At 49.1% G+C, this 27,324-nt stretch overlaps 1 protein-coding gene across 12 annotated transcripts in view; it reads right to left on the bottom strand.

Annotated features, from left to right (window-relative positions):
* The window catches only part of RNF152 (ring finger protein 152), a 138,447-nt gene that overhangs the window by 34,290 nt on the left and 76,833 nt on the right, over window positions 1–27,324 (bottom strand). Inside the window, exon 1 of one of the 12 annotated variants that reach the window (XM_070050086.1) lies at window positions 17,139–24,934. The exons of the other annotated variants lie outside the window; for them this stretch is intronic. The gene's annotated coding sequence lies outside the window, so the exon portion shown is untranslated. Of the gene's footprint in view, window positions 1–17,138; window positions 24,935–27,324 lie in introns of those variants that run through there. 12 annotated transcript variants of the gene reach the window in all.

Genomic DNA, 27,324 nt, shown 5'->3' with positions numbered 1-27,324 from the left:
TAGCCCGAGAAGTCTGCTCAGAGGGCCCGCCTCTCACTGCACCCAGGCACTAGCCCTGCCAGTTGGGTACCAAAGGCACACCCTCCAGTCGCTTCTAACCCTAACCTAGCCACGTGGGAGCTTCCGTGCCGGAAAACACCAGACTCTTCCAGATAGGTGCTGACACTTGAAGGGTACAGCAAAAAGGCTGCTCCCCTGAACGCAGGCTTCAGAAGTTTTTCTACCATTTCATTTTTTTTTAAAGATTTATTTGTGTATTTGAAAGGCAGAGTTACAGATGAAGAGGGAGAGATAGAGAGAAAGGTCATCCACCTGCTGGTTCACTCCCCAAATGGCCACAATGGTCAGAGCTAGGCCCATCCAAAGCCAGAAGCCAGGAGCTTCTTCCAAGTCTCCCATGTGGGTGCAGGGGCTCAAGGACTTGGGCCATCTTCCACTGCATTCCCAGGCCATAGCAGAGAGCTGGATTGGAAGAGAAGCAGCCAGGACTCAAACAGGTGCCCATATGGGATTCCAATACCATAGGCAGATGCTTAGCCTATTATGTTACAGCGCCTGCCCTTACCATTTCATTTTAAATAGGTAGCTATATTTGTACCTCAAGACACAGCTGACATTATGTGATGTCAGTCTTCCACCAAAACAAGGCTGCAGATTACTACCCCCTAAGGCACTCATGGTCCCCACTCTTCAAGGGACTGACTGCTCACAGGAGAGGATGCCCAAAAGCTGGTGCTCCCACCTACGTCCTTCCTCTCTGGAATCACTTTCATCTGATGAACCTGACCATGAGCCCATTCAAAATCTGACCCAGTGCACACTGCTGTGGCCTCAATACTCGGCCCCCTAAAATGCATAAGGTAAAACCTAATCACCAAGGTATCAGGAGATGGGGCTCCGAGGGATGGGATTGGTGCCCCTATAAAATAGAGCCGATGGAATTTCTCCCCTTCTAGCACGTGAGGACACAGCTAGAAACCACGTATCAAGCAGGACACAGGACCTCACTAGAGGTTTGCCTTGCTTGATCTTGGATTCTGCAGCCTGCACAACCATGAGCCATAACCTTCTGTTGTTTCAAGGCCTCTAGGCTATGGTGCTATGTAATGGAAGCCCACAAGGACTACGAGAAACACACTGTATAATTCTCAATCCAACCACGCTCTCACTTGTTCTTGCCATTTTTTTTTAAATCCCCAAAAGCCTATCCTTGGGAGGCGCTACTGAAGCATGAAATAAAAAGCCAAAGATCCAACAGTCACTTATTGCCAAACAGTACATCCCCTTCTCACTTCCCTCTATCCGCTCGTGCAGCTAATTCAATCTCGTGGCTACCTTGGGCTTCTGTCCACCTGGACAATCTTTTGGCTCAGAGGCCGAGTAGGGGGACAGGTGCTCCCCAAGCACCTGCTCCTGTTTTCCTCACACCCTTCTCCCACGTAAAGCCTTAAAGGTACATTTGCTGAAGTGTCAGCCCCATCAGCATTGCGGCTGCCTACCCAACACTGAGCAAATACCTACATGCAATGGTGTTTCCATCCACCCCAGAAAACTAGCAGAAACTTTATGATCAAGAAGCACCAGGCACAGGCACGTTAATACTGCTCTCCCCTCCTTCAGTGGTAAGAAAGCCAGGGAGTACAGCGCACGGCCACGTAGAAGCCCTGAACTGCCGGAAGAACTTTGCTTGAGCAGTACTGAGGCCCTAGGCACTCAGCAATTCACTGGATTTGAGTCCAACCCGTCACCAATTACACATTACAATTACATGCACCCTTACATGACTCCCTCACACTTACTGAACATTAATTTCCTCACCTGTGACCTAGAGACAGTCACACCTATCTTCAAACACTGTTTCGAGGATTAAGTTGGGGCAACTAGCAAGTGCATCCAGTTAGCAGCACAGGGAACACCTGCTCAGCAATCACTAGTGTTCTTCCCCCAGCAACTGCAACAGTGCCAAGGAGAAAACAGAATATTCAGAAACAAACCAAAGGAAAGAAGTGCAGAGAAAAGCACAAGAAAGAGGATCCAGAGTAATACTGTAAAGCCAAATCATATCGTAAAAGGGCAGAAAAGCTTTAAAACACCAGTGGATCAGAGCTTTGCCAAGTGAGCTATTTTCCATTTGCATGGGCTCTGCTTATGCCACAGCACTGCTCTGCTCCCAAACGTTTTGGTGTAGTTACACTCAGAGCTGGTAAAACCATGGCCAAAGTCTCTCGGCTCAGAGAAAATCCCCACGAGTGTTCTTGAATCTATGAACCACGCAGAGGCACTCCTGAATCAAAAAGAAAACACAGGCATTGCCTATTCCGCCCCGAACCTTGCTTGCAAATCCACTGCCACAAGCATGATGTAAACATTGACTTTCCTTAACACGCCTCGGAGAATGCAAAGCACCAAGGGTGATGGAGTTTGGAACTCAAAAAACTACCACTCAGGGGCCGGCGCTGTGGTAAAGCCTCCGCCTGCAGTGCTAGCATCCCATATGGGCGCCAGTTCGTGTCCTGGCTGCTCCACTTCCAATCCAGATCCCTGCTAATGGCCTGGGAAAGCAGTGGAGGATGGCCCAAGTGCTTGGGCCCCTGCACCTGCATGGGAGACCTGGAGGAAGCTACTTGCTCCTGGCTTCGGTTTGGCGTGGCTCTGGCTGTCGCAGGCATTGGGGGCATGAACCAGAGGATGGAAGACCTTTCTCTTGCCTCTCCCTCTCTCTGTAACTCTACCTCTCAAATGAGTAAATAAATAAAATCTTAAAAAAAAAACCCTACCATTCAGCCACAGACAAAAGCCACACCTTTGAGATACCACTCAGGTTTCTCAGAGACCTCCAAGTCACAATGTCTGAAATGGAGGAATTCTCCGTTTCCCCTCTCCACCCCCAACCTGCCCTCTGCATGGTCCTGCCCCTCAGTTCATGGCCAGGCCACCCTTCCAGAGGCTCGGGATCTTGCCCACGGCTCCTCCTCCTCCCTACTCCCCAGCCCCACTTAAACATGTCTGCGCCCCAGCCACTCCTCTCTCAGAGCCACCGTCCCACTCACTAGGCTTCCTGGGATCCCTGGGCAGGCTCCCGGTCACCCTCTGTTGTTCCCCTCCAGCCTCCACAACTGGTCAGAGCCTGCAACCCCTGTCTCTGGGCCTGTAACCACCACCCATCCTGGCCCCACCTGCTGGGTCCCACCCCTATGCCTCCCTGGCATGTTCCCAAGGCCTGACCTTCACCCTGGCTCTCCCCGCTGCCTGGGCTCTCTGCTCTCAGATACTGACACGCCTTCCTCTTCACCACCTTCCGGTCGGCGCTCCGATGTCAATTTCAGAAGAAGTCCCTCCCTGGCTGCCTTCTGACAAGCAGCGAGGTCTCCCAACATGCCCTGCCCCTTCTCCTTGCTGACTGCTCTCCAGACACGGGCATTTTCTGACATCTTCTGTCATCTATTTCATTTTGCTTGGTGTCTTCCCTGGACATCAGCCCCACCCGCACTTCACTTACCGCTGTGTCCCCAGCACCTAAAACTATGCCTGACCCATTGTAGACACTTGACTTAACAACTACCTCTGGGCTTCTCTTCCATCAGCTAACTAAACACCCCTGTGAGGTGCCAGGACGTGTGGCCTCTTCCTAACTCCATCCTGTCTCTCTCTATCCCACATCAGTTCAAGTTTCCTAAGGTTCTTGGTATTTTTGCAGGTGATGTCGGTCAGTGCTTCTACACTTTTTCTAGCCATTAATAATTATCGTACAGTTGAACAATTCCATATACTGAGAGAAGCCCTAAGCTCCTAAGTCAGAAAGGGTCAAAGGAAAAACACTGATCTCACTCTGCTACTTCCACCTGCCCCAGACACAACCGCAAGTCGCTAACAGAAAAGCAAACAACACCCACACACTTGGCACGCGCAGGGACAGTCTCTGTAACATGGCCTGGGCTGGGAGTCACATTCCTAGGGAGCACTGGGAGAGAGGCCACAGAAGGAACTCCTGTCCCCCTGTGCAGCCCAGAGGGTGCTTCCCATCAAGGCACCCAGGGATCACCAACAGCGGCAAGCCAGGACCTGTCACTGAAGGGCCTGCCCGGCAGGAGCGAATGTCTAGATGGCAAATGAGGTTCACTGGGATGGGGAGGAAGGAGTCCTCTGACCTCTCTCCCCTTGTCTGTCATCCTCCCGCCAGTGGCCAAGCCCAACCTGCAGCCAGAGGGCCGGGGAGACCTGGGGAGCCTGGAGCACGATCTGCAGGGCGGAGAACACCAGCCACAGCTCTCTTGGCCCAACAGGCACCTGGAGGGCCTGGGCCAGCCCGGAGAAGAGCACAGAAGGGAGCAGCACGAGCTCTCTCCCTTTCCTTCTCCTCCCTGTTAACCGTTGATTCCCTGGGATGAAGGAGCCGGGTGCACGTAAACTTGAGCTAGGGCTGCCTCACTCCATCGAGGGGAGACAGACGGACTTCAAGGAGCTCAGCTCTGGAGGGTTACAGCTCACAGCACCAAGTCCCTTGGCCAAGGCACATGGTTTCCAGTACCCAGCACTTAAGAACCAAGCCCCTCTGGCTGGCGCCGCGGCTCACTAGGCTAATCCTCCACCTTGCGGCGCCGGCACACCGGGTTCTAGTCCCGGTCGGGGCGCTGGATTCTGTCTCGGTTGCCCCTCTTCCAGGCCAGCTCTCTGCTGTGGCCAGGGAGTGCAGTGGAGGATGGCCCAAATGCTTGGGCCCTGCACCCCATGGGAGACCAGGAGAAGTACCTGGCTCCTGCCATCGGATCAGCACGGTGTGCCAGCCACTAGAGGGTGAACCAACTTTGCAAAGGAAGACCTTTCTCTCTGTCTCTCTCTCACTGTCCACTCTGCCTGTCAAAACAAACAAACAAACAAACAAACAACAAAAAAAAAAAAACAAGCCCCAGTTGCCACATGGCATGGCCACAGTTTCTTTTTTCTAGAAAATCTCCATTTTTTTTTTTTTTTTTTTTTGCTACCTTGAGACTGACCCTGATGGAACTTCCTCGGACCCACAATTACAGGTTGGAGAACGTGACTCTTCTAAAGCCATGTCAAATGTGTCCTAAGTGACTCATCACGAGGGATTGTGGTAAACACCTACATCAAAGTTCTAGGTGCCATCTGCACCTATTCCAACAGCCACACAAAGGAGCCATTCATTGCCCAGCTGGAGTATCCTGCCCAAGTGACCACCAGGCTAACACCAAACCTGTGCAAGTTTCTGGAATCAGTAGAAAGAAGTTTCAGAATTTAATCTTAATGGAAAATTCCCAAACGGATGGTGTCAGATTACTCCCAAACAGCAGTGATTGCTCCTCCAACTGAGTAATTTCAAAGGATGCAACTGTGTGGGTTAAATCCTTGTCCAGTGAGTTTGAGGGGCACCTGGCTCCTGGCCTCCGTTCCATCAGGCACTTTGTCACCAGAGGCAAGTCTCGCCTTCTCAGCACTCAGTGCCCTCATCTCTGCAATCCCTAAATAAGTTGTTCCTCAGGACATACCGGGAGAGTCAGCTGCGATGTTCTTCCCGTCTCGGTTAGAGACTTCTCTCCTAACTGTGGATTTTGTCCAAGTTAACACAGTAGAACTGAAAGCACGCATGCGTCAGACCCATCTGGAATCGAGAGGTGGACCTTCCGCTGACAAACCCTGTGAATTTGGACCAGTCTTCTACCCCTGTTGTACCTGACCACGTGCAGTGGCTGGGTGACAAAATGCACAGAATGGCAGAGTGCCACCATTACCACCATCATTTTTCAAATGTGCTTTCAAGTCGAATTGGTGAAGGAACAAAATTTCTTTGAGTGCTCTCTAGAATTATTCTCTATCCTACAAATAATTCTTTTCGAAAAGTTGAGTTAAAAATAACACAAATGACTACCATGATCACTATCAACTCTGGATAATAGCTCTAATCGCTAAAAAAAAAAAAAAAAAAAAGGCAGACTCAAGTACGTGTACTTGGTCGGAGCACAAGAAATTTGTACTAAGGGAATCTTGGAAAACTATTTCAGTTTGGACCCTTTTCTATGAAAAAGAACAGCAAAGTAGACCTGTTTGTGAATGCTGCCTTGAAAACAGGGAGGTAGAGGCCGGCGCCGCGGCTCACTAGGCTAATCCTTGCGGCCCCGGCACACCAGGTTTTCGTCCCGGTCGGGGCACCAGATTCTGTCCCGGTTGCCCCTCTTCCAGGCCAGCTCTCTGCTATGGCCCAGGAGTGCAGTGGAGGATGGCCCAAGTCCTTGGGCCCTATACCCCATGGGAGACCAGGAGAAGCACCTGGCTCCTGCCATCGGATCAGCGTGGTGCGCCGGCCGCAGCACGCAGGCCGCAGCAGCCATTGGAGGGTGAACCAACGGTAAGGGAAGACCTTTCTCTCTGTCTCTCTCTCACTGTCCACTCTGCCTGTCACAAAAATTAAAAAAAAAAAAAAAAAAACCAGGGAGGTGGGAAGATACTGCATGCAATTATTTTTAAGATTTATTTATTTATTTGAAAGACAGAGTTACAGAGAGGCAGAGGGAGAGAGAGAGAGAGAGAGAGAGAGAGAGAGAGAGAGAAAGGTCTTCCATCTGCTGGTTCACTCCCCAGATGGCCACAATGGCCAGAACTGTGCCTATCCAAAGCCAGGAGCCAGGAACTTTTTCCAGGTCTTCCACAGGGGTGCGGGGGCCCAAGGACTTGGGCCATCTTGTACTGCTTTCCTAGGCCATAGCAGAGAGCTGGATCAGAAATGGAGCAGCTGGAACTCGAACCGGTGCCCATATGGGATGCTGGCACTGCAGACCGGGGATTTAACCCACTGCACCACAGAGCTGACACCTGCAAGCAATTTTATATATGGCTTTACCTAAAGTGCTCCTCTGAGCTAGGGAATCTGATGCAGGCTTTTTCGGGCTCTCGCCAGCACCCGACCTGTGAAGAGCTAGCTCACCCTGGGCTCGGAGGCCTCCAGACACTCAGGAAGTGGCCGTCCGGACAGGACTAAGCACCCCCATAGAAAGGGGAAACACCCAGTCACATGTTTGCTTTGATGCATGATTGATTGTGCTACCAATCAAACCAGAGAACCATGGCCACGTCCAGGAAACTCCTTGGTGCATAAGTGACTGCAAATGACCTTTCTCTGCCTGGGTCCCAAGACATTGCTGATAGGCACAATGAGAAGAAATTGCTTCAGTTCTGTCTCTGGTTGCTGCAAATGAACCACCTGAGGTCTTCTATTTCTGACCTGTCACAAACAAAAAACATCAATCATCCAGTCTCTCTCTTGCATCACCATTTTGTATTAGGGTTTTAAATTCAACTTTAAACCATCGAGGTCCTTGACAACAGTATCTACTTTGCATAAACATTTCATTGACAGCTTTTCCAATAAATATTTACTGAAAGAAGGAAGAAGGAAAGGGAGAGAAAACACTCACCCAAGACCTCAGGCGCCCCCAGTTTCAAGGGTAAGGAAGTAGCAATGCAGGGCCATGGCGAGACACCCAGGGAGTATGCCCCGTGTTCCAGGTGCCTTACCAGCTGCTCACATTCGCCCCCTGGGGGTATCTTATTTGACCATTTTACAGATGTGAAAACTTCCTGAGTGTCCCCCCAGACAGTAAGTTTCAGAGTCAAGACAGAAACAGAGTCGACAGAATCCAGACTGGCTGTACGCCCAAGTTCACCTAATACAACCTTAAAAGGCAAGCAGTGATGTTTCCATTTGTAGAAGAGAAAATCAAACCCAATTGGTTAAATGATCAGGAAGAAGCCACATGGTCACAACCAGTGCCTCTACTTGTTCACGACCATAGAATCTTAGAAAGTAAGACTCCGGCCTGTTCTTCCACATGGATGTGTAATAAGCTCATCCGACGGGCAGACGCCTGTCATCTCTCTGAACCTCGACCCAGAAGTCCCACTGAAAATACAACAGCAGCAGCAGTGCAGCACCTTGTGATTTATAAGGACAACTGTATCTCTAACAGTCTCCCCGTGACATGCAGAAGGCAGATAACGTCAGGCCAGGGCACACTCAGTGACAGGCGGCACATCACGTCACTGATCAAGACACCAGGGACACGAGGCGACAGCAGTGACGAGTCCCAAAGATCACGGCTTCAGGAAACTGTGGTTCCCAAGGAATACGCTGCGAAATGACCATGTTCTCTTCCAAAGTGACACATAAGGACACACAGGCCATGAATACAAGAGGTCTTTCCCAATGCTCCAGGAATCCACGCATTTGAGGAGAAAGCCTTCATATTTTCCTTTTCTCCCCCCTCCCAACTCTGGATCTTTAAAAACCTCTGCGCACTAAAAGGAGGAGAGAGTTCACTGAAGGAGACGCTGTTTGCCATCCGGGCACGCCAGTCTGTTTGTTAAACACGCTCAGGAGTGCTGGGTGACTGCCACTTTTGTACTTCTTGCTAGAATTGCACCCTGACTCAGAAGCTGACCTGTGTGTGTCACTGAATGAGACAAGACAGAGCCAACCAAGAGTTTTCTCCAAACTCAAAAGAAGATCTAGATCATCAGCCTTCAAGGCAAACTGATAATCACACTCAGCAAACCCTCGGCAGGGGTCTCAGCCTCAGTTTCCACCCACTGCCACCGTAAGAAATCTCAAGCTCTGCTTCCACCTCCTCTGGCTTAACCTGCCAGGGCGCAATCTGGACTTGGGGACTTTTCAACATTCCCCAGGTGGCTCTAGTGGGCATCCAAGGTTAGACCCACAAGTACAGAAAGTAAGGCACACACCTGCCTACTTGCCCAAAGAGTGCCACGCAGGTGCTAATGACCATGAAGAATTTCACAGTTCAAAGGCAGTCTGCTCACTGCATAATTGAGAAGCCTTTTATGATTGCTCTCCTGCCTCAATCTAGATGAATATGTTAAAAAATCCATTTAAAGAGTCCTACGTGGCTCTTTGAGAGTCACAATCATAGCGGCACATTTAAGCATTATAAGAACTGAGGGTAGGCAAGGACAAATGACCACAAAGTCCACGCCTCAAACAATTTACATCTTACAGGTCTGAGGGCAGATGCCGGAGATGAGGCTCCCTGGGCGGATGTCAGCGTGCTGGCAGGGCTGGTTCCTTCTGGAACCTGTTGTGGCTTTCGATGGCTGCTGGCATTCCTTGGCTCAGGGCCCCTTCCTCACACCACTTCCCCTCTTACTTCACTGGAATATCACTTCTCCCACTATGAACACTGATCTCCTGCCACCCTTGCGAAAGCACTGGGCCCAGCCAGATAATCCAAGATCAACTCAACACTCCAAGATATCTAACCCAATCATGCCTGCAAAGTCCTCTTTGCCACGGAAGGTGACATGTTCACAGATTCCAGGAATCAGGACAAAGACATCTTTGAGGAGTCATTATTCAGCCTACCACCAATCGAGGTGGGCATCACCACCTCTATCTTGTCATCCACCCCGCCTGCACACCAGGGGGTTTGTCTGCAGTTCCTGGTTCACTATCTAAGAGGTTAGAACAGCATACAGGGTGCTATGGGCCACAGGAGGCAAACTCCTTTCAACTGCTAATTTCCCTTCCCAAGGGCAGGTCATAGTACCTCCTCTGATAGAGGCCTGGGCCTCCCAGGCCCTGGAGGACAGGGACAGAATCTGGGCAGATGGGCCTTGCTGGGTTTCCCTGCCCCAGGCTGTCTGTCATTATCCCCTTCTGGTCAAATCCATCCCAATTCTGTTGTCTCTGCTTCAGTGGTGCCTGTGGAATGAAGTCTCCATAAAAAAAACCACAAAGGACAGGGTTCTGAGACCTTCTAGGTAGAAGGAAAGTCAACAAGAACTCACCCTCATGCTGGGAGCGGGGAGCACCCCAACTCCGCAGGGGCAGAAGCTCCTGTGCTAGGAATTCTTCCAGCCCCTGCCCTAAATACTTCACCTGGATGCCTCTCTGTATCCTTTAAATATCCTGTTTGATAAACAGGTGAATGTCAGTGTGGTGTTGTCCTGGGTTCTTTGAGAACGCCCAATTTGTAGCCCATCGGTCAGACTCACGGAGGCCCAGACTTGCAACTGGGTGTGAAGTGAGGGTGGTCTTGGGGATGACCCCCTCCATCTGAGGGCTCTCACACTATTCTCTATGCAGGTTTCAGAACAGCATAGCCAGTATCCACTGCAGAACTGACAACTCGCCTGTTGGTAGTCTTTCATGTTGATGTTACGTGGCTTGGGAGCAAAGTCTGTGGTTCCGACACACTGTTAATGAAACCCTGGCCAACAAAGAATCCTCTCCTGTTAACAGCCTCCTGCACTGCCAGACACGCTTACAGCCCATGACAGCTTGCCTGCTGCACAGTGACTTACTGTCCCGTAATAGTTTTCTTTACTAAAAATCTGCTGAGCTGTCTTTTTAGGGTCCCTAATACAACCAGACGGAGCTGGCTGCAGCCAAAATTGTGACATGAGCCTACACAGATCAGCTCAGACCGACCCTGACCATGGTCACCTTGCAGTTGGCTGTAATGTTGAATGATACACCTCATCTTTCTTTCTTTGTCTCTTTAACATTTATATATGAAAGGCAGAGTTAGAGAGAGAGAGAGAGAGAGAGAGAGAAAGATCTTCCATCTGCTGGTTCACTGCCCCCCCCCCCACTCCCCCGCCCCGGCTGCAAGGGCTGGGACTGGACCAATCCAAAGCGAGGAGCCAGGAGCTTCTTCCATGTCTCTCACTTGGGAGAGAGCAGGGCCAAAGCACCTGAGCCATCTTCTGCTGCTGCTTCCCAGGCACATTAGTAGGGAGGTGGATTAGAAGTGGAGCAGCTGGCACTTGAACTGGTATCCACATGGGATGCCAGCCCTGTAAGCAGCAGCTTTACCCCTACACCATAGTGCCGCCCCATCTCATGTGTCAGGGCCATCGCTGAACATACAATGCGTGGAAAGGCATGATTCGCTCAGGCACAGCTCAGGACTTTCCACGTCCCTGTCCTGTGTATCTACTGTGTTCCGTCATTTTTTTTTTTTTTGTCCAATTATGCCTCATTTACCCTAACTCCATAATTTCCCAACCCCTTTTGGAATGGGGAGATAGATTTGGGCTTTGTTGGCTTTCCTCCTCCCATCTCCTTACAGGCCTGGAACACAGCTTCTCCTTCTCCCAGGATGCATCTGGGGTCTTGTGAACTGGCACGCCCGAGGGAGGGCTGGGACGGCCGGCTGCTCCACAAGGCCCACAAGCAGTGTTTTCGCCTGGCCTCAGTTATGGTCATTGCTCCTTGGCCCATACGTGCCAAACGGAAACCTGTGGCTCCAGGCACCACCACTGGTAGGACCCCTTCTCTTCCCCAGGCCACAGAGCAGCAAGCCCAGGGCGTCAGCAGGTCATGACGACACAACCATCTGAGACTGCTTAGGCAAGAAAAGAAAGTGGGAAGAAAAGCAGGCTCTCAGATTTAAGAATGTAAAACAACGCGCACCAGCTAAGTGCTAAGATGCACACAGCCACTGCACGAGTCTCCAGGAAAATGTTCAATAGGTGGCACCACGTCCCCCACACCCACCGCACTCTCAGAATGACAGGAGAAATGGTCTTTCGGAGATGTGTCCCTGGCTCTTTTCCTTCTTCCTTTCAAATCTAGGGAACTGCAGGGTGGTACTTAGAGTCTCAGCCGCCTTCTGGAATGGGGCATTATTTTAGTTGGGGTAATGAGGAGATAGTGAACATTCTATTATGTGGTTATACTTCTCTTGATAACTCGGAATTCCATTTCTCTCTCCTTTTACGAGCACATCAGAGGGAAAAGATCCCAGTGCTGAATCATAGCCACTTTAACAATGGGAGCAAGTAAACAAGCCAAGCAAAGCTCACTGCCAAGTTTATACTCTGCCTATGTCTGTGTTCAATCTGATGTGAAAATAGTGGGGAAGGAAAAAAAAAATCAATGCCGTATCAGAATGCAACTGGTGTAACAGCAGCCAGTTACATGATTTCCCTGGACCACAGACAACCCAGCGACGAAGCCACAAAAGATAGAAGAGCAAATAAGAGTTCTTAAATGTCATTTGGAAGAATTCAAACTACCAGAATATTATATTTTAAACAAGCTAATAGCGACACGGAAAAAGAAGAGCTGATAGAACTCCCTGTGTGGTTTGTGCTCATGCCAAAGCCATCCCTGAAGCCAGCACCTTATTCAAATTACACGCAATGCATGGACCGACCCGAATGGGCAGTTATGGATTACCAATTTAAAGACACAGCCAATGTATTTCATAAAATATTAGGGTAGTACCCAAAGAGAATTCTAGCTTACCAGTAGTCAACCACAAAAATATAATAAAATTAGGATGTTTTAGTCCATATAATTCATTGCTTTGGCAATATCATAACTTCAAAAACAAACTGGCTAAACTAAAAGAGACTGTGCACTTGCTAGCACACACCACAACATGGCCACTCGATATGTTCTTCTATCCAGGTACTGAAGGAGCCCTGGGCCTCGTCCTGGTTCTGCCACTAACTTGCTGTGCAACACTGGCCCTGCCACTCAACTTCTCTGAGTGCCAGGATTCTCATCTGTACAGGGAGAGGGCCGGACACCCTGACCTTATGACGTCTTTTCCAATTCTGACTCTAAAAGCTTCCAAAAGATGCATTAACAAAATTCACTGGCTGCTATCTGTCTGAAATGAGATTCTAATTGGGTGGATGAGCAAAGTGACGCCAGTGAAGCCAATGATCAAGACTCTTGAGAACTAAATGCTGGAAAAGAACACAGTCCCAGGTAAGCCTCAAAGCGTATGGGCTCCCAGGAGTTCATTGCAAAGATCCTTTATCAGCGGGGTTCTTTGTAAGAGAGGCCTCTTCATTCCAGCCACCTCCAGCAGTCTTGGGACACGTGGGGCCACTGCGGGTCCAGCATGGCCTCCCAGGTGTGTGACTGAGGCCTGGCTGCTCCCTGGAGTTGGACAGAAGAGAATTCAGAACATGCGCTTCCCTCCTCCTGCTGCCCCTCACTCTGGGGCCGGTACAACCACCTCGGTACTCCTGAGGGGCCACGGAGGCAGCCACCAAAAATGAAAAGTGGGCTCACCAAGCTGTTGACTTCTGCCAGATTCAGCTCCCCGAACAGCTAGCTCCAAGTAACAAATGTGCTTGCTTGAGTGGAAGAGCTCAGGAAAAAAGTGACAGGAAAATTGAGGACTGGCTATAAAACTCATCTTCAAAAAGCCATAATTATCACAATAGTGTCACCTAAGTATTATTTACAAACTTCCTTACACACAATCCTTCCTCTCCTAACAGCCCTCATCTAGATACAGTGCCATTACTCAGGGACAACATTTTAAATTAATTAAGTTGTAAAACAAGGAGAAACCAGCGTTTTTCAATCAAAACTCTTTCGTGACTATCCTTAAAATAGACGCAGGAAACAAGAATAAAAGAGAAGCTGACTGTTTACCTCTCTGCTGACAATTTGTATTTACCAGTTTTATCATATGCCATTTTCCTTTTTTTTTTTATTTGTTTATTTATTTGACAGGCAGAGTGACACAGAGAAGGAGAGAGAGAGAAACATTCCAACCGCTGGCCCATTCCCCAAACGGCCGCAATAGCCCGGAACTCCATCCTGGTCTCCTGTGTGGAGACAGGGCCCCAAGTACTTGGGCCATCATCCATCTGCTGCTTTCTCAGGCACATTAGCAAGGCATTGGATCAAAAGCAGAGCCGGGGCTCAGATATAAGATCTGCCATCCCAAACAGCAGCTTCATCCACTGTGCCCCAAAGCTGGCCCCCGTATGCCAGTTTTCAGACTCCATCTCCTTGCAAGAGGAAGGACGAAGTACAGAAATGACTTGTCCCAAGGCAGGTCACACCAAAAACCCCCATCGCTAAATTCCTAATTCCAGTGCCTACTCTAGATCACCACATACCATGTCCACGTGGTTTCAGTCTCACAGCAAGACCTAGAATAATTTTTATATTAAAAAGCTGTCAAAGATTTCACCCAGGACTTGCTTCTAAACCACCAGATCTCCAGACTACTTTGGTTTGAATTCCAGTAAGATGAAGCAAATTTTCAATAGGAAAAAAAATGGCATTTTCTCTGCAAGCAGCAACAGGCAAGAGAATGTCTCCCGTCGTCTGCTGCTATCGCTGCAATTCCTCTCTTAACCTCCTGCGACCTCCTTTAAATGACCAACCGTTCTGTTTCATGGTCATGTTCTGCCCAGACAGCCGCACAAGAGCAGCAAGAGTTTCGAGTCTTCCAGGGCCTGCCTGGCAATCAAAAGTGTTATGCTTTTTCCATTCTATTTTGGGGTGACAGGCCATCACAAAACATCCCAGCCTCAGCCTTATGAATCAGAAGTCATTTAAAGTAAATTTGTCATGGAAGTGTGTAAGCAGCTATATTCTGAAGAATCTTTCAAAATAGTGCCTTTGCCCTGTGATTATAAATAATCAGACAATGAAAACAACAGCAGCAGGAAAAATAAAATAAAAACAACCCTCTGGTCACTGTTGAGGCGGCAGGGATGAGCTTAGCTTTAATGTTGGATCTTCTGTGCCACTCAATCTATTGAAATCGATGCGGCGGGCTACCTCTGACAGGGGCTGTCCCACCCTGGAATCCACAGGCCACAGCTCTCTTCACACAATCAGAATCCCCCTCCCCAGCCACCAGCAGTTCCCCCCACCCCAGGTCCCAGCATTCGTCCCAACCTCAGCAGAGACATGGGTAGGCCCGGTGCCTCCTGGGACTCCATCCGGGTTCCACCGATGCTGTGCTCTCCCACCTGGGGTCCGCTCCCCCCCCCCACGCTCCGACGCCGGGGTCCTTTATTGGTTTCCTAGCTCTCCACAGGTGAAGGCCCTCAGACCTTAAGACTCCTCCTACCCCTAAGCCACCTGAATCCGTCTCCCCCACGACTCTGTCCCCCGAGATGTGGCCACCTCTGGAAATCCTGAGGTCAGCTCCAGACGTGCCATCACAACCTGTCACCCCAAAGGACCCCTGCGCCCCAAACTCTGCTGCAGCCCCTCCCGCTCACCGGTTGCTGACTTCCCCAGCCCCTCCTAGGCCTGGCCAGGCCCTGAGAGTGAGACGAGCAGCATCAGTGACCTCACTTTGCTGGTAGCCCTCGGTGCTAGCCCCAAACCTCTTCATGCCAGGGCACTACCGCTGGAGAGAGGCTGCCCTCATTATCACCCTCACTATTTACTTGAGGCCTGCCAGCGGCTTGCACAGAGCAACCTATTAATTGCCTTGCAGACATCATGATGCAGCAAATTTCACAATTTTCACAGAGGTGAGAAAACCAAGATCCCATTTTAATAAGAAGTGTGCTTAAGCTCAGTCAGTAAGACTAGGGCAAAAACCAGGACTCAATTCGGGGCCGCCTGGTTTTGTTCTTACTGAAGGAATCTTATTTGGGGAAACTCCATGTTTCTTATGTACCAGCTGATGTAGGTACTGACTATGGGGGTGGGGTGGGGGGCCGAAGAGGCATTTTTCTAACCCATATGTGTCCATCTAAAGTCCTGCCGCCATGTCCTCCTATCGTGGGCAAGTGTTGGAGGCTCCCCCCGGCCACCTACCAGTCATTGCCACCACCACAGCCACACATTCACTCAAATTCCCATCTCAGTGCTTCCGATAACACCAACTGTTGCAACTCAAACGGGCAGGCCTTTGGAACTTCCCACTGGTACCACTGGAGCTTCGTGGTTTCCGGCTTAGCTGACTTAAGTGAAACAGCAATGGAGCACGAGTGAGCTGTTGTACAAATTCAAACTCGAAGCTGCTTCGAAGCGTGGCATCACTTTGACATGTGGGGCTCCCGGGGTGCCATGACACGTGCACTGGGGATGTAGGGGCACAGCGTGGCAGTCTGGGGGCACCCAGGGCTGCCCCCTATCCAGGTGCCATAATCTGCCCTCTGAGAATGAGCTTGAAGCTGCGACTTGGATGAGAAGCAAACCCTCAGGGCAGAAGGTGGCACAGGCAGGGGCTGAACTACGTCCTTCCCAAAAGCTACGTTGAAATCCGACCCTCAGAACCCCAGAATATGACAGATTTGGAAACAGCTTGCAAGGATTTAGCAAGAGGTGCTCCTGGAGTGGAATGGCTGGTATCCTCAAGGCAGGAGAGGCAGACAGAGGCAAAGCAGAGTAACGTAGCCACAGCCAAGGAACACCCAAGAACACCACAAGAAGGGATGGAAGGAAAGATTCTCCTTACCAGCTTCAGAGGGGCTGGATCCCCAAGTGCTTGGGTCCCTGCACCCACGTGGGAGACCCGGACAGAGTTCCTGGCTCTGGGCTTCAGCCTGGCCTATCCCTGGTCATTACAGCCATTTGGAGAGTGAACCAGCCAATGGAATATCTCCCTCTCTCTATAACTCTGCCTTTCAAATAAGTCTTTAAAAAAAAAATCTGCAGTTGGAAAACACTCCTTTAACTTTTTTGGCTGCCCAGGTGATACAGCCGGTCTCCTACCCACTCTTGACAACGAAGTATCTCTGGAGGAAGATCTGAGCAGCTTCTCCGGGCTTCAGACTCCAGCACTCTGGCCCTTGCACTCTTATCTCCTTTTGCACTTCAGATCATCATGCACTCCCGTGTGTGCTACAACTGGCACACCACCCAAGGGTGTCTCTTCCTGCAGCTGGAATGGGGGTAGTGTCTGAGAGGCTGGTGCACAGGCAGACATCTGATGACCTGATGAGCCTCCTCTCCAAGACAACAAGTGACAAGGAGGGCAAAGGCAGGGCCAGAGCCAGGCAGCAGGTATCCCAGGAGAGGGCAGCACACGAAGGGTTAAGATGAAAAAGCCCTGGAGATAAACTTGGGTGGAGGCTGTGGCTCTAATCGGCTGCCTTTCCCACATTGCTAATCTTGCCCTTTCTGAGCAACGCCCAGCCATGGGTCACCAAGAGAACTGGACTTGACCTTGCAGGCCTCTGCCCAGTATGGGGGGTTCCTAGCAGAGACCAGTTCTGACACCAAGAATGTGGACTTTTCTCAAGTCAACAAGCCAGCTCTCCAACTGGGTCCATCCAACTGCAACAGCAATTACCCAGGATTAGCACAGACCCACCCCCAGCCCCCAGGTCCGTGGCTCAGTCCCCCAAGACCAGCCCCATTTGGGCTGCAAGCCTCTTACCTCCCACACTTGATCCACCACCCAGAAATTGGCGGCTCCCATGCGCCCTACTATTATAGCCAGCACAACTCAAAACAGCCAAACCAAAGAGGCGCACAGGGCAAGTTTCGGGGGATGAGAGCGCGTGGGCTCCATGTGTTCACCAACCCGGAAGCGCTCTAAGCTGTGTCCTGCAGAGGTCTCGTGAAGGTTCCGCGATGCTGAAGACAAGGCTGACCCAAAGGCTCCCCTGCCAACTGAGCTGATCTCCAGCCCCGCTGCCCTCCCAGGCGGTCTCGGGGTGGAGCTGAGTCCCAACCCTCTAATCACAAGCGTTGTCCACGGGAGAGCCCACCGGGAGCCGCCTCCTCAGCAGGAACTCAAGTACAGCTGAAAGAAGTTCATTGTGAAAAACAAAAGACAGAACATTCCAAGGGTTTTACAAGTTCTTATGTCAGGAACCTGGAACAAAGACCAAATAGCCCCACAACTCAGGGCCTTTCAAGGGGTTTAGATGCTGGGTGCCAGGACCCGGGCAATGAAAATACCTAATTCTTGTTCCATCACAGCACCACACCCTACGATCATCCCCCAAGCCATTCAGCACTTAGACCTGGAGACCTAGCAGCAGGCTTTCGGCACCTTGCGTCCACAAAATGCCATCCCCGGAAATATTAAAGACCATGGAAAAAATGTAGGGTTTCTTTTTCGGATTGAAATGTCTACTTATTTCAAAATGAATTAGTAGTTCTCTGGATTTCGTGATGTTTAATTCATTAATGATAACCACAGCTCGAGAACTGGAAGGGAAATTGCTTCCAGGATAAAATTAAATGCGCAACTCTAAGCAGTGATTCATGGCTTTTCCTATCTAAATTACTAATCCACGTGACAAACCTGGTTGGCAGCACAAAAAAGCAATACGGTTTCCCCCCATTGCCTTTATATTCTTTGCAGAATTGTTTTGCAAACTGTCCTAAACCCAAGTCTGGGATAATCCCCCAGCTAGCAGCCCCCACTCCGCTGTGGAATTTAGTACTTAGACTCTCTATTGGCGCAAAGAGACTCAGAATGGATTAACACTTTTGTGTCTCGGAAGAGTTTCTCCACATTCGGTTTAGACGTCCATTCCAAGTTGAAGGTAAAGCTTCCCATGATACCTGTTCCGACCCTCAGAGAAGCCTAAGTAAAATCCGTGTGAAACTCGGAAAATGGGGCATTGTCTTTACATTTGCAAGGAAGGCAAGCCAGCTGAGGTTCAATTACAGATCCCCGATGGAACAACCTGGCACTTAGAGTAACTGCGTTGTCTAAAAGACAGCATAACATTTCCTAAATTTCCCCAAACCCAGGCTGTTCTGCCTCCAAAATTCACTCTCAGGTCTGCCCCTACCACTGGGGGCTAAGGGACACACAGCAATATTCAGGCCACAGACCACGCCCTTCCCCCACCTCCCAAGGTGTCTTTCAGACCAGCCGCTCTCTGTCCCCACCTCTTAGTGGGGCGCCAAGGCCCACCCGGGCACAAGAATGCACTGTGTCATATCATCAGTGAAACTTTTTTTAAGAAGATTTATTTATTTATGTATTTATTTGAAAGGCGGAGTGACACAAGAAGAGGAGAGAGACAGAGATCCATCTTCCACCTGCTAGTTCACTCCTCAAATGCCTACAACTATGAGGAGTCAGACGGGTTAATAAGCAGTCAGGTAGGCCTCTGTGGAAATTGGGGGTGCAAAATGCTTGCTCCCCTCAAAAGCTATCTTTAGCAAACCTTTAGCAAAACAAAAGTGCCTGCCCACTCCTAGGGAGCTTCCAATGTTATCTTGAGGACAGCATGAGCTTTACTGTGAAATGAGGTACCTATCCCTCCCTCCCCGGGTGGCTGTTTTATTTTATCATGAGCAAGCCAGACAGGACAAATAAGAGTACAAATCAGGTCTTTTGATGGGTTTTATCCCCGCCTTGTAGCTGATTGTCAGTTGATTTCTTTCTTCCCCAAAACAGTGCTTATAAACTCCACTGCCATCAGCCCTTCGGGTCTCCCTCTCTTGGAAGCCCTCACTCATGGTCACTTTGGCGGGAGCTTTCCGATTTAATACATCCTGCTTGTCTCTCTTCCTTGTCCACATGAAAATTTCTTTCACATGAGACAAAGAACTGAAGTTGCGGCTTCACCATCACGGTGTAACATAACCACCAGGAACCAGGAACTCCTCACATGGCTGGCAGGAACTCAAGTAGAAAAGGGACTCAATCCCAAGCACTCTAATATGCGTAACCAGCTGCACCCCAACACCCACCACAATGTGAAACTTTAAAAAATGAAAATAGGGGCTGGCAAGTAAAGGCCCTGCCTGTGATGTCAGCACCCAATATGAGTCCCGGCTGCTCCACTTCCAATCCAGCTCCCTGCTAATGCACCAGGAAAAGCAGCAGAGGATGGCCCAAGTGCTTGGGCCCCTGCACCCGCATGGGAGACCTGGAAGAAGCTCCTGGCTCCTGGCTTCAGGCTGGTCCAGCCCCAGCCGCTGCAGCCATCTGAGAAGTGAACCAGTGGATGAAAGACCTCTTTCTCTGTCTCCCCCTCTGTCTCTGTAACTGACTTTCAAATACACAAATAGATCTTTAAAAAAATTAAATAAAAATCAGACTCAGAGGTTTGTTCCAAAATGGCTCAGTAAAGTCCCTAATGAGTTGGGGGGGGTGTTGCGGGGGGGACACAACATGGGGAGATTTGTGGGGACTTTTCACAGGCTCTGTCAGAGAATTTTTTCCACCATCATCAAATGTTACTGAAGTAGGCAGGCATATAGGTTAAAATTGATCAGATTTGTGAACTGGAAGACCACGCCTTTGCCATGCCCCTGTGTGGCCTCATGCCCCTACCTGGCCACACCTGGGTGCCCAGCAGCCAATCAGGTTAATTAACCCCTCCCCTTTGGAAGTGGGTTAAAAGCTGGGCCATGTGGCCTGGCCGGCTCTTTTTCCCTGGCCTCTTGCTAGGAAGGGGCTTGCTGTAGCCCCGCGCCTCCAGGGCGCATGGCCTTTAGGCCATGTGCTCTAGGCTTCCTGGTGCTCTGTATGAACCCCCATTCACTTCTCTCTCCTAAATAAAGCTCTCACTCTCCTATGCATCTTTCTCACTAAATAAAAGCTTAAAACGTACCATGCTGCCTCGTTTATCTGTGCCGGTATTTAGAATTCTTCTCTAAATGTTAGGCAAGAACCCTCTTGGGCTTATTAATATCGGGGATTTAGTAATAAGCCTGTGGTGAAAGCGTAAGGCACCCCAAATTCCAGTAGCACATGTGGCACCCCGGATAGCATTTCTAGGGAACTTTAAGGGGCCACATTTCAGGGCAAATTTTAGGGGGTCTTCTCCGATTTCATTACGATGCTTGCTGGCTCCCAAAATTTTGACACAAGCCTTTTTGAAGTTTAAATGTGTTCAAGAATTGATAATTCACAGAGAAGGAATCCAAGTGTCACCAACAGCTGACCAATGCCGAGAGATGACAAATTCTTTAATGGTGACTGCTTTTCACTGTTGGAGGGAATGGGGAAGAGTAAAGAGCCATTTGAAGGAAGCACAGTCTTTTTCACTCTAAGGAGGGAGTGCACTCCTACAGCTGCACCATTCCCGTGATCTCTTTGTGACAGGCGGGTAAGCTGTACATAAACCAGGCTGGACTCTCCAGAGCTCCCATCCTACCAGCCAGGTGCATATTATGACCATGAACTCGGCATCAAGCAAAGGCAGATATCATTGGCAATGCAGCAGGAAAAGCAGATAGCAACTGAGTCCACAGTAATCACTCAAAATGTACAGCACTGCTCCTAAATCCCATAAAGTAGCCACCAACGTCCTGGCCACCCAATTCCATGAGGAACCCCACTGTATTGTAAACATACACAACACACACACATAAATATAGCTCTACTGTTAGATGCGTTTAGCCTTAAACCAGTTATGCTAGCTTAAGTAAACATTAAGTCCATCTGCTCACCTTTTGAGAACTGAACAAGCCTCCCAGGGCCCATCTGGATACCCCGGCTCCTCTTCTGTAAAACTCTCCAAGGAGATTCATGGGAACAGGTGGAGCTGGGTGTCCCATGTCTCCCAGTCTGCTCACGGCCAGCACAAGTATGCACAACAAATGGAGGTTGGCCTTCAGATGTTGCTGCAGGCTTCCAGTATGTGTCTGTCTTTGGTTCAGGTTGTTTCTTCCAGGGAAAATCACGTTTAAAATATTGCCCAATATTTCTCTTTTCTTGGCAGTTAATTCAAAGTCTCCAGAACAGCTACACTTGCTCAAGATGGGCTCAGACCGAGACAAGGAGATGGAAGTGAGTCCAGCCCACCTGCCCCTTAATGACCCTGTAGGGCGCTCACCCTGAACTGGAGCATCCAAAATGGCCAGGACTTCAGAGGGGACTTCAAACTGTCCCAGGGAATGAATGCAAAGTTTAAATTAGTACTTTGCCTTGTAATCTGTGAATGGAAGGTGCTGTAGGAGTGCAGATGTCAGCAACCGTCATCCCAAAGACAACGACACAACAGAATGACAACATGTACAACTTCACACGTGACTTCACAGCAGATTGATAATCAATTGCCTGTGCTTGAGGCTCTGATGGTTCCCACTTCAGTGATTAGACGGAAGAACTTTTAAAACACTCATTTGTAGGAACACTGTTTTATACACATTTGAGATTCTTCAAAAAGATTTTTAGAATGCTCTAACATCTTGCAAGTCATCTTGTTTGTTCTATGAATTTCCCAATTTCATCATTCCTTTTTAAGCAGGACAAGCTAAAGCAAAGCTTAGTCTTGACCATTTCAATGACCACAAAATGCTACATAGCAAACTCTAGGGAAATGGAATTTCTGGATTTTCAGCTGCTGACTCTACAAGCAATTTCTTGGTGGGGCCCAAAGGTGTCGCAGAGACCTTCCGTTCTTATTTCCAAGCAACTCAGGTGTTGGAAGAAACGGGTCTGCGGTAAAGATCCATCTTTTGGGAACACAGGAAACACAGCCCTACTTCTAAACAAATGGGGCACAGGGAGCTACTGTCGCCTCATTCAGAGATTCCACTGCTGAAGTTGCCAGATGTAGGATGCCCATCACCCCACAGCAGACAGCATTAGAGGGGAACACCCAGGGACCCTCTTTATGAAGTAAAACAACACAAACACCAACTGTACTCCATGTGTTCTCCTCACCCTTCCACAAGGCTACAGCGAAGTTTAGCACCAAGAACTCTGGTAAGAAGAAAACCTATGTGTGTGTGAATGTGAGCATGTATGCACACAGGCAAGACACACCACTACATGCCCACTCACACAGACACCTGGAAGCGTATTGTCTTCCTGTCTTCAGACGAGCCACTTAACCACCAGCCACCTCACTTCCATGCATCATGAACTTGGCACAACAATGATAAAGACAAAATGAGACTGTTTATAAGCAGGTGGATAGGACACCAGGAGAGAGATGGTGCAATTAGGGCTTATATCAGAAGCACTGGCATTTTCTGATGTAGGCTTATACATTAGACTTGTTCTTTCTGAATGGCACCTATGGAGGAAGAGGGTCAAGTCCACCAGCTCAGGTTAGACATCACCACATAGTTTGTCATATCCAGGGAGATATTTCCAGTTCTTCCAAACCTCACCCTCTTTTGGAAAAAAATAATTTGAAAATATAGAAATATTATTTTCCTGCACCCACATTTATCACTAATCCCCACGCAGCTTTTAGGATTATAAAGAGGCTGAAGAGGGGGTAGGGGTGTGGAAAATACTGCAGAACGCCTCCGCATGCCAGTGAGGATCTGGCTATACTGACTATGGGGTTTGTCTTGTAAAGCCACAAAAACGCAGCATCGTTGTAGGTCTTCGCGTCTGACACATTTCTCATCCTTCCCTCGCACGTGGCTCTGGGCTCTCACCTGCTCCAGTTTTCTTGCACCTCCAAGAAGAGAGGGAGGCACCATGCCTGTCACCTCACCACCTGGCTTGCTGTGGCTCAAGAAAAGACTTCAAATGCCAGGCAACTCAGTGGCTCAGTATTCGAGTCTTGGCCAAGAATGAGGCCTAAGCTCCTGCTCCCATCGGCCGGTGCAGGTCAGAGTGTTACCCTTCACAAGGACACACGTCTCCCGGACACAACTCCCAACAGGAAACAAGAAGGAAAAGGATTCACGCCGAAGTGGCCACACATCAGCTTCAGGCTCGGGTCCATCAATCATGTAGTCCTCGGGGCCTGCCTCCCGTCCCAACCTCAGATGATTGTCCGAGGATTAAGTGAGACAACACACACACACACACACACACACGACACCGTGCAAGTGCCCCCGGACATAAGCTATCGGTATCAACCTCCCCATGACACCAGGCTGGGCAATGCAGAGACATTTGCTCAGGATCACAAGGCTGATAAGCTGCAAAGAAAGCGCATCTCCCCCCAGCCCCACCTGTCATGTGCTCAAAACTCATGCTGTTGACACCACACTGCAGACATGACTTGCTAAGGGTAAAACTAGGAGTGTTCTGCAGGCTGACATTGCTCTGCAGGGCTACCATGTGAGCCCTGGGAAGGTAAGCTGGATTCTAGAAGCTCAACAGGATGGCCTGTTCTGTCGGGGACAACTCTGTGGGACACAGAGGCTTGGTCCATCAAGTCACCTCTTTTTGACTTGGTTTCCCCAATTCTAACCTGGGAACAATTGCCTTGGGAGGAGCTAAGCTCCTGACATCTGGACACATTCGTGACAAAAGCTAAACCTCCCTCAGGGAGACTCCAAGAAAGAGCGTGTATAGGAAGGTGGCAAACCCAATGCCAGGTTCCTCCCTAGACTGGAAGTGGGCACTCACACAGCAACAGGCATGTGTACTTTCAAAATACTGCAAATGACCTCGATAATGTTCTGTTGAAAACTGCGCATTGGGGTGGGCATGTCTGCAGTTGGGATGCCTACATCCCTATTGGAGTGCCTGGCCTCAAGCCTGGGCTCTGCTTCTGATTCCAGCATCCTGCTAACCAGAGGCAGCAGGTGATGGCTCAAGTACTTGGGTCCCTGCCACCCACATGGGAGACTCGGACTGAGTTTCCAGCCTCCTGGCTTTGGCTTGGCCCAGCCCTGGCTGGTGCAGGCATTTGGGGAGTGAACTAGAGGATGAAAGATTTCTCTCTCTCTCTCTCTTTCTGCCTCTCAAATAAAGTAAAAAAAAAATAGTAACTTTGAGTTAACTCTGGGGAGTCCAATTTTTAATCTCCAAAAATATTCCTGAAAACTCACCTATTTCCATAATCTACAGCATCTGTAAGTAGGCCTCTTTCTTTTCTGGCTTGACCTACATTTGAGAAGCATTCACTATTCTATTGAAGCAGACTTCCCTCAAAATAACCTCATTATTCTTGACTTCCACAATTATGTCATTGATAGAATTACCACTATCATGCCTTTAGCAGCTATTTGTGGCACTATAATTTCCAGATGAATGTCTGGTGTAGAGACAAGATAGCCACAATAACATTATTCACGACAAGTCAATCATGACTCGAGCAGACAGCACCACGGAATAGTAACGGCTGTGTACCAGCACTATTGCCGATCAGATTCAGGGCTTCCCTCTCGCACACAACACCACCAGCTCAAGCCTGAGCAAGCTACTAGATTTCACCATGCCTTCTGTCTGCTCATCTGCAAAAAGAGGGCAGAAACAGAACTTACTCCCGAATTACTGAACACGTTAAACTGGGTAATCTCTGGAGAGCATCACAGAATACATGGCATTTATTTACTCAATGCCATGTACGTGTTAACGATTTTTTTAAACTTACAGAAGCACAAATAAAGATAACTAATACTTAAAATTTGACACAACATTTTGTAATTTCCAGACTTACAAACCAGTAGTTCACGGTGACAAGGCTTCCATTTTCTGCTGACAAATTAAACTCCTGATTATTCAAAGTCAGACAGACTAGTAGCGTAAGTTCACCCAACACATTCTCGGATGGACTAAAACTTCCTCCTCTATAAACCAAGGAAACGGAACAGGCCCAGTCCAGGATCCTGACTAATTGGTGCTCGTTACTGGGAGGTTTTAGAGGCTGATCGGGCTGAGACCTTATTAGTAAACAAGCCTTTTAAAGGAAAATGAAAACCCTTGCACCCCCCAACTATTTTCCTAATCTATGCTAATAAACCCCCAACTATTTTCCTAATCTATGTTAATAAGCATTCGTTCTATTTATTCCTGAGTACTCCTCATACCACATGGAGTGAATGTTGTCTAATTAATTTGATTTTAGAAATATCAAAGCTACTTCAGATTTCCACCATTGTTTTACCCATCTGGACCTGAAAATCTACCCTAACATCTGAGATGGAATCAAAGGCCAAACCTCGCAGACATTAGCCCCAGTACAACTCTCACGGACCAAGCAGAAGAACCAGTCAACACAGTCACTCTGTCTTTGGACTCAACAGCTAAGAATAAGCCAGTGGTGAGAACCAACACATTATACTGCTCGTTACGCATATAGGATGCGGCTACCAAGAGGAAGTCAGTCCAGGCATGAGAAACATTTTCATTTGCCAAGGGCCATTTGGATATTTATAACATCATTTGCAGGCCATACAAAATGGTCAACTTAAAAAGTAGCCCGCTATAGATTTCTTGAGTTTTGAGTCCCACCTGCAGCTGCCTGGGCAGGGCAGACCAGACGATTCTGCAGGCTGTATACGGTCTGTGGGCTGGCGTTCCTTAACCCTGGTGTACACAGGAAAGCATGAGCTCACTGGCATCCTCAAGGAGACTATGGACCGATGGAGACAAAGGTAGCACTTCACACATTCACCGGTGAAGGAAAACAAGCGAGGTGCCTGGGATGCAGAGACGAATCAGACAAGACGCTGGGGGCGGTACAGGGCATTTCCAGCTGGAAGCAGCCAGGGGTGGGAGTTGCACAGGGAAGTAAAGGAAGAGTCAGGACCTGACCAGATGGACAGAGGAAGAAATGAGCATCGTAAGAGGCCACAGCATGGGCAGAGAGGCCAGCGCAGATCATGCCTGCGGAGTCAGCGGACCGGTTTGGATGAGGGTGAGAGCAGGCTTCCAACCAGCCTCCTAGGCAGGGTCCTACATGGCACAGTCCTTATACAATATTTATAATATTTATATTATAAAAATTATATATTATATTATAATGTAAATAGTATAAATCCAAGAGAAACCATAACCAACCTGGGAATTGTAAATATCAATGAGGCTGTGCTCTGTCACCTGTCCTTTCGCAGGCAGCTCACTCGAGTCTCTCCCTCCCTCTGCTCAGCCTCAGACGCATGAGGGCCATCGGGCATGGTTTTCTCAAGTCACAGCTCCGACTCCTCTATGCAACACTGTTTCCAAAGTGAAGTCTTAAGTTCTCCCAAATTTGGCCCTTTTTTATTACTCACGCAGTAGCTAAGACTAGAAAATCTGTTTGTCTCCTGCCTCCTATTCAGTTGGTCTGCAAAATTCTACGAATTTTGGCTCTGAAATGTCTCCTGCGTTCATTCACCCTTCCATTCCTGACACCGTGCCCTGGGGTCAGGGCTTCAGTGCATCTCCTCTGGAGCCCCAGGGATTTCCCCGCGTCTTTCCTGGTCCCGAAGCCACCAGTGGCTTCCTGCCAAATGAACCCAACCAAGGCCTCTTTCCTACCAGCCTTGCCCACCCTTTCCCCTATTATCTCCACTCCCATGTGCCACACTCCAGCCACAAGGCACTATTTTTGTCTGGAAGACGAGAGCCTCCCTCCCCCACCACCTTCCTCTTGTTAGTTGGGTTCCTGCATTGGAAATGCTCCCCTACCCCCCCGCACCCACATGTCCAGATAATCACTACCCACTCAGCAAGGACACTGTCACATGCTACTTTTTCTGCAAGACCATTCCAAATCCCCCAGCAGGAAGTGCTTCTCCTGCCTCTGAACTCCATCATCCTCTCATCCAGTACCACCTGCGTGGCACCCCCGCGTATGGTGATCTGACTCCACAGGGTCCTGCCTACAGGACCATCTCTGTATAAAAATAATCAAATCAGCATGCTACTTTATTATCTTCTAACATGAAAGCATCATCCATGAATTATGGAAGATATAAGAGCGTCAGCTGACAGCTCAGATAGGAAATCATGTTTGACCCATACA

This window comes from Oryctolagus cuniculus, chromosome 10 (assembly GCF_964237555.1).
Source record: "Oryctolagus cuniculus chromosome 10, mOryCun1.1, whole genome shotgun sequence".
Classification (NCBI taxonomy): Eukaryota; Metazoa; Chordata; class Mammalia; order Lagomorpha; family Leporidae; genus Oryctolagus; species Oryctolagus cuniculus.
This window is presented reverse-complemented; position numbering and strand designations above follow the sequence as displayed.